The sequence below is a fragment of the Oncorhynchus mykiss genome, chromosome 22 (genome assembly GCF_057628025.1).
Source record: "Oncorhynchus mykiss isolate SJ-2025 chromosome 22, ASM5762802v1, whole genome shotgun sequence".
In the NCBI taxonomy this organism is placed as follows: Eukaryota; Metazoa; Chordata; class Actinopteri; order Salmoniformes; family Salmonidae; genus Oncorhynchus; species Oncorhynchus mykiss.
In genome coordinates, this window is record NC_143043.1 from 25,210,782 (window position 1) to 25,223,633 (window position 12,852).

The following is a 12,852-nucleotide window of genomic DNA, read 5'->3' on the forward strand; positions in this document are numbered from 1 at the left end:
AGATTTTTTTCTAGATTTTTTTCTAGATTATTTTTCTAGATTGATTTTTTTTCTAGATTTTTTTCTAGATTTTTTTTCTAGATTTTTTTTGTAGATTTTTTTGTAGATTTTTTTTGTAGAATTTTTTCTAGATTTTTTTCTAGATTTTTTTTCTAGATTTTTTTCTAGATTTTTTTTCTAGATTTTTTTTCTAGATTTTTTTCTAGATTTTTTTTCTAGATTTTTTTTCTAGATTTTTTTTCTAGATTTTTTTTCTAGATTTTTTTCTAGATTTTTTTAGCAGATTTTTTTTCTAGATTTTTTTTCTAGATTTTTTTCTAGATTTTTTTTCTAGATTTTTTTTGTAGATTTTTTTTGTAGATTTTTTTTCTAGATTTTTTTCTAGATTTTTTTGTAGATTTTTTTTGTAGATTTTTTTTCTAGATTTTTTTCTAGATTTTTTTGTAGATTTTTTTTGTAGAATTTTTTCTAGATTTTTTTTGTAGATTTTTTTTGTAGATTTTTTTTCTAGATTTTTTTTCTAGATTTTTTTCTAGATTTTTTTTCTAGATTTTTTTCTAGATTTTTTTCTAGATTTTTTTTCTAGATTTTTTTCTAGATTGATTTTTTTTCTAGATTTTTTTCTAGATTTTTTTTCTAGATTTTTTTTCTAGATTTTTTTTCTAGATTTTTTTTGTAGATTTTTTTTCTAGATTTTTTTCTAGATTTTTTTTCTAGATTTTTTTCTAGATTTTTTTTCTAGATTTTTTTGTAGATTTTTTTTGTAGATTTTTTTTCTAGATTTTTTTCTAGATTTTTTTTCTAGATTTTTTTTCTAGATTTTTTTTCTAGATTTTTTTCTAGATTTTTTTTCTAGATTTTTTTTCTAGATTTTTTTCTAGATTTTTTTCTAGATTTTTTTTCTAGATTTTTTTTCTAGATTTTTTTCTAGATTTTTTTTCTAGATTTTTTTTCTAGATTTTTTTTCTAGATTTTTTTCTAGATTTTTTTTCTAGATTTTTTTTCTAGATTTTTTTCTAGATTTTTTTTCTAGATTTTTTTCTAGATTTTTTTCTAGATTTTTTTTCTAGATTTTTTTTCTAGATTTTTTTTCTAGATTTTTTTCTAGATTTTTTTGTAGATTTTTTTTGTAGAATTTTTTCTAGATTTTTTTTGTAGATTTTTTTTGTAGATTTTTTTTCTAGATTTTTTTTCTAGATTTTTTTCTAGATTTTTTTTCTAGATTTTTTTCTAGATTTTTTTCTAGATTTTTTTTCTAGATTTTTTTCTAGATTTTTTTTCTAGATTTTTTTTCTAGATTTTTTTCTAGATTTTTTTTCTAGATTTTTTTAGCAGATTTTTTTTCTAGATTTTTTTTCTAGATTTTTTTCTAGATTTTTTTTCTAGATTTTTTTCTAGATTTTTTTCTAGATTTTTTTTCTAGATTTTTTTCTAGATTGATTTTTTTTCTAGATTTTTTTCTAGATTTTTTTTCTAGATTTTTTTTCTAGATTTTTTTTCTAGATTTTTTTTGTAGATTTTTTTTCTAGATTTTTTTCTAGATTTTTTTCTAGATTATTTTTCTAGATTTTTTTCTAGATTTTTTTCTAGATTTTTTTTCTAGATTTTTTTTGTAGATTTTTTTTGTAGATTTTTTTTCTAGATTTTTTTCTAGATTTTTTTCTAGATTATTTTTCTAGATTTTTTTCTAGATTTTTTTCTAGATTTTTTTTCTAGATTTTTTTCTAGATTTTTTTTGTAGATTTTTTTTGTAGATTTTTTTTCTAGATTTTTTTCTAGATTTTTTTCTAGATTATTTTTCTAGATTGATTTTTTTTCTAGATTTTTTTCTAGATTTTTTTTCTAGATTTTTTTTGTAGATTTTTTTGTAGATTTTTTTTGTAGAATTTTTTCTAGATTTTTTTCTAGATTTTTTTTCTAGATTTTTTTCTAGATTTTTTTTCTAGATTTTTTTTCTAGATTTTTTTCTAGATTTTTTTTCTAGATTTTTTTTCTAGATTTTTTTTCTAGATTTTTTTTCTAGATTTTTTTCTAGATTTTTTTAGCAGATTTTTTTTCTAGATTTTTTTTCTAGATTTTTTTCTAGATTTTTTTTCTAGATTTTTTTTGTAGATTTTTTTTGTAGATTTTTTTTCTAGATTTTTTTCTAGATTTTTTTGTAGATTTTTTTTGTAGATTTTTTTTCTAGATTTTTTTCTAGATTTTTTTGTAGATTTTTTTTGTAGAATTTTTTCTAGATTTTTTTTGTAGATTTTTTTTGTAGATTTTTTTTCTAGATTTTTTTTCTAGATTTTTTTCTAGATTTTTTTTCTAGATTTTTTTCTAGATTTTTTTCTAGATTTTTTTTCTAGATTTTTTTCTAGATTGATTTTTTTTCTAGATTTTTTTCTAGATTTTTTTTCTAGATTTTTTTTCTAGATTTTTTTTCTAGATTTTTTTTGTAGATTTTTTTTCTAGATTTTTTTCTAGATTTTTTTCTAGATTATTTTTCTAGATTTTTTTCTAGATTTTTTTCTAGATTTTTTTTCTAGATTTTTTTTGTAGATTTTTTTTGTAGATTTTTTTTCTAGATTTTTTTCTAGATTTTTTTCTAGATTATTTTTCTAGATTTTTTTCTAGATTTTTTTCTAGATTTTTTTTCTAGATTTTTTTCTAGATTTTTTTTGTAGATTTTTTTTGTAGATTTTTTTTCTAGATTTTTTTCTAGATTTTTTTCTAGATTATTTTTCTAGATTGATTTTTTTTCTAGATTTTTTTCTAGATTTTTTTTCTAGATTTTTTTTGTAGATTTTTTTGTAGATTTTTTTTGTAGAATTTTTTCTAGATTTTTTTCTAGATTTTTTTTCTAGATTTTTTTCTAGATTTTTTTTCTAGATTTTTTTTCTAGATTTTTTTCTAGATTTTTTTTCTAGATTTTTTTTCTAGATTTTTTTTCTAGATTTTTTTTCTAGATTTTTTTTCTAGATTTTTTTTCTAGATTTTTTTTCTAGATTTTTTTCTAGATTTTTTTTCTAGATTTTTTTTGTAGATTTTTTTTCTAGATTTTTTTCTAGATTTTTTTGTAGATTTTTTTCTAGATTTTTTTTGTAGATTTTTTTTCTAGATTTTTTTTCTAGATTTTTTTCTAGATTTTTTTCTAGATTATTTTTCTAGATTGATTTTTTTTCTAGATTTTTTTCTAGATTTTTTTTCTAGATTTTTTTCTAGATTTTTTTTCTAGATTTTTTTTCTAGATTTTTTTCTAGATTTTTTTTCTAGATTTTTTTTCTAGATTTTTTTCTAGATTTTTTTCTAGATTTTTTTTCTAGATTTTTTTTCTAGATTTTTTTCTAGATTTTTTTTCTAGATTTTTTTTCTAGATTTTTTTTCTAGATTTTTTTCTAGATTTTTTTTCTAGATTTTTTTTCTAGATTTTTTTTCTAGATTTTTTTAGCAGATTTTTTTTCTAGATTTTTTTTCTAGATTTTTTTTCTAGATTTTTTTCTAGATTTTTTTTCTAGATTTTTTTTCTAGATTTTTTTTCTAGATTTTTTTCTAGATTTTTTTTCTAGATTTTTTTTCTAGATTTTTTTTCTAGATTTTTTTAGCAGATTTTTTTTCTAGATTTTTTTTCTAGATTTTTTTCTAGATTTTTTTTCTAGATTTTTTTCTAGATTTTTTTCTAGAATTTTTTTCTAGATTTTTTTCTAGATTTTTTTCTAGATTTTTTTTCTAGATTTTTTTCTAGATTGATTTTTTTTCTAGATTTTTTTCTAGATTTTTTTTCTAGATTTTTTTTCTAGATTTTTTTTCTAGATTTTTTTTGTAGATTTTTTTTCTAGATTTTTTTCTAGATTTTTTTCTAGATTATTTTTCTAGATTTTTTTCTAGATTTTTTTCTAGATTTTTTTTCTAGATTTTTTTTGTAGATTTTTTTTGTAGATTTTTTTTCTAGATTTTTTTCTAGATTTTTTTCTAGATTATTTTTCTAGATTTTTTTCTAGATTTTTTTCTAGATTTTTTTTCTAGATTTTTTTCTAGATTTTTTTTGTAGATTTTTTTTGTAGATTTTTTTTCTAGATTTTTTTCTAGATTTTTTTCTAGATTATTTTTCTAGATTGATTTTTTTTCTAGATTTTTTTCTAGATTTTTTTTCTAGATTTTTTTTGTAGATTTTTTTGTAGATTTTTTTTGTAGAATTTTTTCTAGATTTTTTTCTAGATTTTTTTTCTAGATTTTTTTCTAGATTTTTTTTCTAGATTTTTTTTCTAGATTTTTTTCTAGATTTTTTTTCTAGATTTTTTTTCTAGATTTTTTTTCTAGATTTTTTTTCTAGATTTTTTTCTAGATTTTTTTAGCAGATTTTTTTTCTAGATTTTTTTTCTAGATTTTTTTCTAGATTTTTTTTCTAGATTTTTTTTGTAGATTTTTTTTGTAGATTTTTTTTCTAGATTTTTTTCTAGATTTTTTTGTAGATTTTTTTTGTAGATTTTTTTTCTAGATTTTTTTCTAGATTTTTTTGTAGATTTTTTTTGTAGAATTTTTTCTAGATTTTTTTTGTAGATTTTTTTTGTAGATTTTTTTTCTAGATTTTTTTTCTAGATTTTTTTCTAGATTTTTTTTGTAGATTTTTTTTCTAGATTTTTTTCTAGATTTTTTTCTAGATTATTTTTCTAGATTTTTTTCTAGATTTTTTTCTAGATTTTTTTTCTAGATTTTTTTCTAGATTTTTTTTGTAGATTTTTTTTGTAGATTTTTTTTCTAGATTTTTTTCTAGATTTTTTTCTAGATTATTTTTCTAGATTGATTTTTTTTCTAGATTTTTTTCTAGATTTTTTTTCTAGATTTTTTTTGTAGATTTTTTTGTAGATTTTTTTTGTAGAATTTTTTCTAGATTTTTTTCTAGATTTTTTTTCTAGATTTTTTTCTAGATTTTTTTTCTAGATTTTTTTTCTAGATTTTTTTCTAGATTTTTTTTCTAGATTTTTTTTCTAGATTTTTTTTCTAGATTTTTTTTCTAGATTTTTTTCTAGATTTTTTTAGCAGATTTTTTTTCTAGATTTTTTTTCTAGATTTTTTTCTAGATTTTTTTTCTAGATTTTTTTTGTAGATTTTTTTTGTAGATTTTTTTTCTAGATTTTTTTCTAGATTTTTTTGTAGATTTTTTTTGTAGATTTTTTTTCTAGATTTTTTTCTAGATTTTTTTGTAGATTTTTTTTGTAGAATTTTTTCTAGATTTTTTTTGTAGATTTTTTTTGTAGATTTTTTTTCTAGATTTTTTTTCTAGATTTTTTTCTAGATTTTTTTTGTAGATTTTTTTTCTAGATTTTTTTCTAGATTTTTTTCTAGATTATTTTTCTAGATTTTTTTCTAGATTTTCTTCTAGATTTTTTTTCTAGATTTTTTTCTAGATTTTTTTTGTAGATTTTTTTTGTAGATTTTTTTTCTAGATTTTTTTCTAGATTTTTTTCTAGATTATTTTTCTAGATTGATTTTTTTTCTAGATTTTTTTCTAGATTTTTTTTCTAGATTTTTTTCTAGATTTTTTTTCTAGATTTTTTTTCTAGATTTTTTTCTAGATTTTTTTTCTAGATTTTTTTTCTAGATTTTTTTTCTAGATTTTTTTTCTAGATTTTTTTCTAGATTTTTTTAGCAGATTTTTTTTCTAGATTTTTTTTCTAGATTTTTTTCTAGATTTTTTTTCTAGATTTTTTTTGTAGATTTTTTTTGTAGATTTTTTTTCTAGATTTTTTTCTAGATTTTTTTGTAGATTTTTTTTGTAGATTTTTTTTCTAGATTTTTTTTCTAGATTTTTTTTGTAGATTTTTTTTGTAGATTTTTTTTCTAGATTTTTTTCTAGATTTTTTTGTAGATTTTTTTTGTAGATTTTTTTTCTAGATTTTTTTCTAGATTTTTTTGTAGATTTTTTTTGTAGAATTTTTTCTAGATTTTTTTTGTAGATTTTTTTTGTAGATTTTTTTTCTAGATTTTTTTTCTAGATTTTTTTCTAGATTTTTTTTCTAGATTTTTTTCTAGATTTTTTTCTAGATTTTTTTTCTAGATTTTTTTCTAGATTGATTTTTTTTCTAGATTTTTTTCTAGATTTTTTTTCTAGATTTTTTTTCTAGATTTTTTTTCTAGATTTTTTTTGTAGATTTTTTTTCTAGATTTTTTTCTAGATTTTTTTCTAGATTATTTTTCTAGATTTTTTTCTAGATTTTTTTCTAGATTTTTTTTCTAGATTTTTTTTGTAGATTTTTTTTGTAGATTTTTTTTCTAGATTTTTTTCTAGATTTTTTTCTAGATTATTTTTCTAGATTTTTTTCTAGATTTTTTTCTAGATTTTTTTTCTAGATTTTTTTCTAGATTTTTTTTGTAGATTTTTTTTGTAGATTTTTTTTCTAGATTTTTTTCTAGATTTTTTTCTAGATTATTTTTCTAGATTGATTTTTTTTCTAGATTTTTTTTCTAGATTTTTTTTGTAGATTTTTTTGTAGATTTTTTTTGTAGAATTTTTTCTAGATTTTTTTCTAGATTTTTTTTCTAGATTTTTTTCTAGATTTTTTTTCTAGATTTTTTTTCTAGATTTTTTTCTAGATTTTTTTTCTAGATTTTTTTTCTACATTTTTTTTCTAGATTTTTTTTCTAGATTTTTTTTCTAGATTTTTTTTCTAGATTTTTTTTTCTAGATTTTTTTCTAGATTTTTTTTCTAGATTTTTTTTGTAGATTTTTTTTCTAGATTTTTTTCTAGATTTTTTTGTAGATTTTTTTCTAGATTTTTTTTGTAGATTTTTTTTCTAGATTTTTTTTCTAGATTTTTTTCTAGATTTTTTTCTAGATTATTTTTCTAGATTGATTTTTTTTCTAGATTTTTTTCTAGATTTTTTTTCTAGATTTTTTTCTAGATTTTTTTTCTAGATTTTTTTTCTAGATTTTTTTCTAGATTTTTTTTCTAGATTTTTTTTCTAGATTTTTTTCTAGATTTTTTTCTAGATTTTTTTTCTAGATTTTTTTTCTAGATTTTTTTCTAGATTTTTTTTCTAGATTTTTTTTCTAGATTTTTTTTCTAGATTTTTTTCTAGATTTTTTTTCTAGATTTTTTTTCTAGATTTTTTTTCTAGATTTTTTTTTAGCAGATTTTTTTTCTAGATTTTTTTTCTAGATTTTTTTTCTAGATTTTTTTCTAGATTTTTTTTCTAGATTTTTTTTCTAGATTTTTTTTCTAGATTTTTTTCTAGATTTTTTTTCTAGATTTTTTTTCTAGATTTTTTTAGCAGATTTTTTTTCTAGATTTTTTTTCTAGATTTTTTTCTAGATTTTTTTTCTAGATTTTTTTCTAGATTTTTTTCTAGAATTTTTTTCTAGATTTTTTTCTAGATTTTTTTCTAGATTTTTTTTCTAGATTTTTTTCTAGATTGATTTTTTTTCTAGATTTTTTTCTAGATTTTTTTTCTAGATTTTTTTTCTAGATTTTTTTTCTAGATTTTTTTTGTAGATTTTTTTTCTAGATTTTTTTCTAGATTTTTTTCTAGATTATTTTTCTAGATTTTTTTCTAGATTTTTTTCTAGATTTTTTTTCTAGATTTTTTTTGTAGATTTTTTTTGTAGATTTTTTTTCTAGATTTTTTTCTAGATTTTTTTCTAGATTATTTTTCTAGATTTTTTTCTAGATTTTTTTCTAGATTTTTTTTCTAGATTTTTTTCTAGATTTTTTTTGTAGATTTTTTTTGTAGATTTTTTTTCTAGATTTTTTTCTAGATTTTTTTCTAGATTATTTTTCTAGATTGATTTTTTTTCTAGATTTTTTTCTAGATTTTTTTTCTAGATTTTTTTTGTAGATTTTTTTGTAGATTTTTTTTGTAGAATTTTTTCTAGATTTTTTTCTAGATTTTTTTTCTAGATTTTTTTCTAGATTTTTTTTCTAGATTTTTTTTCTAGATTTTTTTTCTAGATTTTTTTAGCAGATTTTTTTTCTAGATTTTTTTTCTAGATTTTTTTTCTAGATTTTTTTCTAGATTTTTTTTCTAGATTTTTTTTCTAGATTTTTTTTCTAGATTTTTTTCTAGATTTTTTTTCTAGATTTTTTTTCTAGATTTTTTTTCTAGATTTTTTTAGCAGATTTTTTTTCTAGATTTTTTTTCTAGATTTTTTTCTAGATTTTTTTTCTAGATTTTTTTCTAGATTTTTTTCTAGAATTTTTTTCTAGATTTTTTTCTAGATTTTTTTCTAGATTTTTTTTCTAGATTTTTTTCTAGATTGATTTTTTTTCTAGATTTTTTTCTAGATTTTTTTTCTAGATTTTTTTTCTAGATTTTTTTTCTAGATTTTTTTTGTAGATTTTTTTTCTAGATTTTTTTCTAGATTTTTTTCTAGATTATTTTTCTAGATTTTTTTCTAGATTTTTTTCTAGATTTTTTTTCTAGATTTTTTTTGTAGATTTTTTTTGTAGATTTTTTTTCTAGATTTTTTTCTAGATTTTTTTCTAGATTATTTTTCTAGATTTTTTTCTAGATTTTTTTCTAGATTTTTTTTCTAGATTTTTTTCTAGATTTTTTTTGTAGATTTTTTTTGTAGATTTTTTTTCTAGATTTTTTTCTAGATTTTTTTCTAGATTATTTTTCTAGATTGATTTTTTTTCTAGATTTTTTTCTAGATTTTTTTTCTAGATTTTTTTTCTAGATTTTTTTGTAGATTTTTTTTGTAGAATTTTTTCTAGATTTTTTTCTAGATTTTTTTTCTAGATTTTTTTCTAGATTTTTTTTCTAGATTTTTTTTCTAGATTTTTTTCTAGATTTTTTTTCTAGATTTTTTTTCTAGATTTTTTTTCTAGATTTTTTTTCTAGATTTTTTTCTAGATTTTTTTAGCAGATTTTTTTTCTAGATTTTTTTTCTAGATTTTTTTCTAGATTTTTTTTCTAGATTTTTTTTGTAGATTTTTTTTGTAGATTTTTTTTCTAGATTTTTTTCTAGATTTTTTTGTAGATTTTTTTTGTAGATTTTTTTTCTAGATTTTTTTCTAGATTTTTTTGTAGATTTTTTTTGTAGAATTTTTTCTAGATTTTTTTTGTAGATTTTTTTTGTAGATTTTTTTTCTAGATTTTTTTTCTAGATTTTTTTCTAGATTTTTTTTCTAGATTTTTTTCTAGATTTTTTTCTAGATTTTTTTTCTAGATTTTTTTCTAGATTGATTTTTTTTCTAGATTTTTTTCTAGATTTTTTTTCTAGATTTTTTTTCTAGATTTTTTTTCTAGATTTTTTTTGTAGATTTTTTTTCTAGATTTTTTTCTAGATTTTTTTCTAGATTATTTTTCTAGATTTTTTTCTAGATTTTTTTCTAGATTTTTTTTCTAGATTTTTTTTGTAGATTTTTTTTGTAGATTTTTTTTCTAGATTTTTTTCTAGATTTTTTTCTAGATTATTTTTCTAGATTTTTTTCTAGATTTTTTTCTAGATTTTTTTTCTAGATTTTTTTCTATATTTTTTTTGTAGATTTTTTTTGTAGATTTTTTTTCTAGATTTTTTTCTAGATTATTTTTCTAGATTGATTTTTTTTCTAGATTTTTTTCTAGATTTTTTTTCTAGATTTTTTTTGTAGATTTTTTTGTAGATTTTTTTTGTAGAATTTTTTCTAGATTTTTTTCTAGATTTTTTTTCTAGATTTTTTTCTAGATTTTTTTTCTAGATTTTTTTTCTAGATTTTTTTCTAGATTTTTTTTCTAGATTTTTTTTCTAGATTTTTTTTCTAGATTTTTTTTCTAGATTTTTTTCTAGATTTTTTTTCTAGATTTTTTTTCTAGATTTTTTTTCTAGATTTTTTTCTAGATCTTTTTTCTAGATTTTTTTTGTAGATTTTTTTTCTAGATTTTTTTCTAGATTTTTTTGTAGATTTTTTTCTAGATTTTTTTTGTAGATTTTTTTTCTAGATTTTTTTTCTAGATTTTTTTCTAGATTTTTTTCTAGATTATTTTTCTAGATTGATTTTTTTTCTAGATTTTTTTCTAGATTTTTTTTCTAGATTTTTTTTGTAGATTTTTTTGTAGATTTTTTTTGTAGAATTTTTTCTAGATTTTTTTCTAGATTTTTTTTCTAGATTTTTTTCTAGATTTTTTTTCTAGATTTTTTTTCTAGATTTTTTTCTAGATTTTTTTTCTAGATTTTTTTTCTAGATTTTTTTCTAGATTTTTTTCTAGATTTTTTTTCTAGATTTTTTTTCTAGATTTTTTTCTAGATTTTTTTTCTAGATTTTTTTTCTAGATTTTTTTTCTAGATTTTTTTCTAGATTTTTTTTCTAGATTTTTTTTCTAGATTTTTTTTCTAGATTTTTTTAGCAGATTTTTTTTCTAGATTTTTTTTCTAGATTTTTTTCTAGATTTTTTTTCTAGATTTTTTTCTAGATTTTTTTCTAGATTTTTTTTCTAGATTTTTTTTCTAGATTTTTTTTCTAGATTTTTTTCTAGATTTTTTTGTAGATTTTTTTTGTAGAATTTTTTCTAGATTTTTTTTGTAGATTTTTTTTGTAGATTTTTTTTCTAGATTTTTTTTCTAGATTTTTTTCTAGATTTTTTTTCTAGATTTTTTTCTAGATTTTTTTCTAGATTTTTTTTCTAGATTTTTTTCTAGATTGATTTTTTTTCTAGATTTTTTTCTAGATTTTTTTTCTAGATTTTTTTTCTAGATTTTTTTTCTAGATTTTTTTTGTAGATTTTTTTTCTAGATTTTTTTCTAGATTTTTTTCTAGATTATTTTTCTAGATTTTTTTCTAGATTTTTTTCTAGATTTTTTTTCTAGATTTTTTTCTAGATTTTTTTCTAGATTTTTTTTCTAGATTTTTTTCTAGATTTTTTTCTAGATTATTTTTCTAGATTTTTTTCTAGATTTTTTTCTAGATTTTTTTTCTAGATTTTTTTCTAGATTTTTTTTGTAGATTTTTTTTGTAGATTTTTTTTCTAGATTTTTTTTCTAGATTTTTTTCTAGATTATTTTTCTAGATTGATTTTTTTTCTAGATTTTTTTCTAGATTTTTTTTCTAGATTTTTTTTGTAGATTTTTTTGTAGATTTTTTTTGTAGAATTTTTTCTAGATTTTTTTCTAGATTTTTTTTCTAGATTTTTTTCTAGATTTTTTTTCTAGATTTGTTTTCTAGATTTTTTTCTAGATTTTTTTTCTAGATTTTTTTTCTAGATTTTTTTTCTAGATTTTTTTTCTAGATTTTTTTCTAGATTTTTTTAGCAGATTTTTTTTCTAGATTTTTTTTCTAGATTTTTTTCTAGATTTTTTTCTAGATTTTTTTTCTAGATTTTTTTTGTAGATTTTTTTTGTAGATTTTTTTTCTAGATTTTTTTCTAGATTTTTTTCTAGATTATTTTTCTAGATTTTTTTCTAGATTTTTTTCTAGATTTTTTTTCTAGATTTTTTTCTAGATTTTTTTTGTAGATTTTTTTTGTAGATTTTTTTTCTAGATTTTTTTCTAGATTTTTTTCTAGATTATTTTTCTAGATTGATTTTTTTTCTAGATTTTTTTCTAGATTTTTTTTCTAGATTTTTTTTCTAGATTTTTTTGTAGATTTTTTTTGTAGAATTTTTTCTAGATTTTTTTCTAGATTTTTTTTCTAGATTTTTTTCTAGATTTTTTTTCTAGATTTTTTTTCTAGATTTTTTTCTAGATTTTTTTTCTAGATTTTTTTTCTAGATTTTTTTTCTAGATTTTTTTTCTAGATTTTTTTCTAGATTTTTTTAGCAGATTTTTTTTCTAGATTTTTTTTCTAGATTTTTTTCTAGATTTTTTTTCTAGATTTTTTTTGTAGATTTTTTTTGTAGATTTTTTTTCTAGATTTTTTTCTAGATTTTTTTGTAGATTTTTTTTGTAGATTTTTTTTCTAGATTTTTTTCTAGATTTTTTTGTAGATTTTTTTTGTAGAATTTTTTCTAGATTTTTTTTGTAGATTTTTTTTGTAGATTTTTTTTCTAGATTTTTTTTCTAGATTTTTTTCTAGATTTTTTTTCTAGATTTTTTTCTAGATTTTTTTCTAGATTTTTTTTCTAGATTTTTTTCTAGATTGATTTTTTTTCTAGATTTTTTTCTAGATTTTTTTTCTAGATTTTTTTTCTAGATTTTTTTTCTAGATTTTTTTTGTAGATTTTTTTTCTAGATTTTTTTCTAGATTTTTTTCTAGATTATTTTTCTAGATTTTTTTCTAGATTTTTTTCTAGATTTTTTTTCTAGATTTTTTTTGTAGATTTTTTTTGTAGATTTTTTTTCTAGATTTTTTTCTAGATTTTTTTCTAGATTATTTTTCTAGATTTTTTTCTAGATTTTTTTCTAGATTTTTTTTCTAGATTTTTTTCTATATTTTTTTTGTAGATTTTTTTTCTAGATTTTTTTTCTAGATTTTTTTTCTAGATTTTTTTCTAGATTATTTTTCTAGATTGATTTTTTTTCTAGATTTTTTTCTAGATTTTTTTTCTAGATTTTTTTTGTAGATTTTTTTGTAGATTTTTTTTGTAGAATTTTTTCTAGATTTTTTTCTAGATTTTTTTTCTAGATTTTTTTCTAGATTTTTTTTCTAGATTTTTTTTCTAGATTTTTTTCTAGATTTTTTTTCTAGATTTTTTTTCTAGATTTTTTTTCTAGATTTTTTTTCTAGATTTTTTTCTAGATTTTTTTTCTAGATTTTTTTTCTAGATTTTTTTTCTAGATTTTTTTCTAGATCTTTTTTCTAGATTTTTTTTGTAGATTTTTTTTCTAGATTTTTTTCTAGATTTTTTTGTAGATTTTTTTCTAGATTTTTTTTGTAGATTTTTTTTCTAGATTTTTTTTCTAGATTTTTTTCTAGATTTTTTTCTAGATTATTTTTCTAGATTGATTTTTTTTC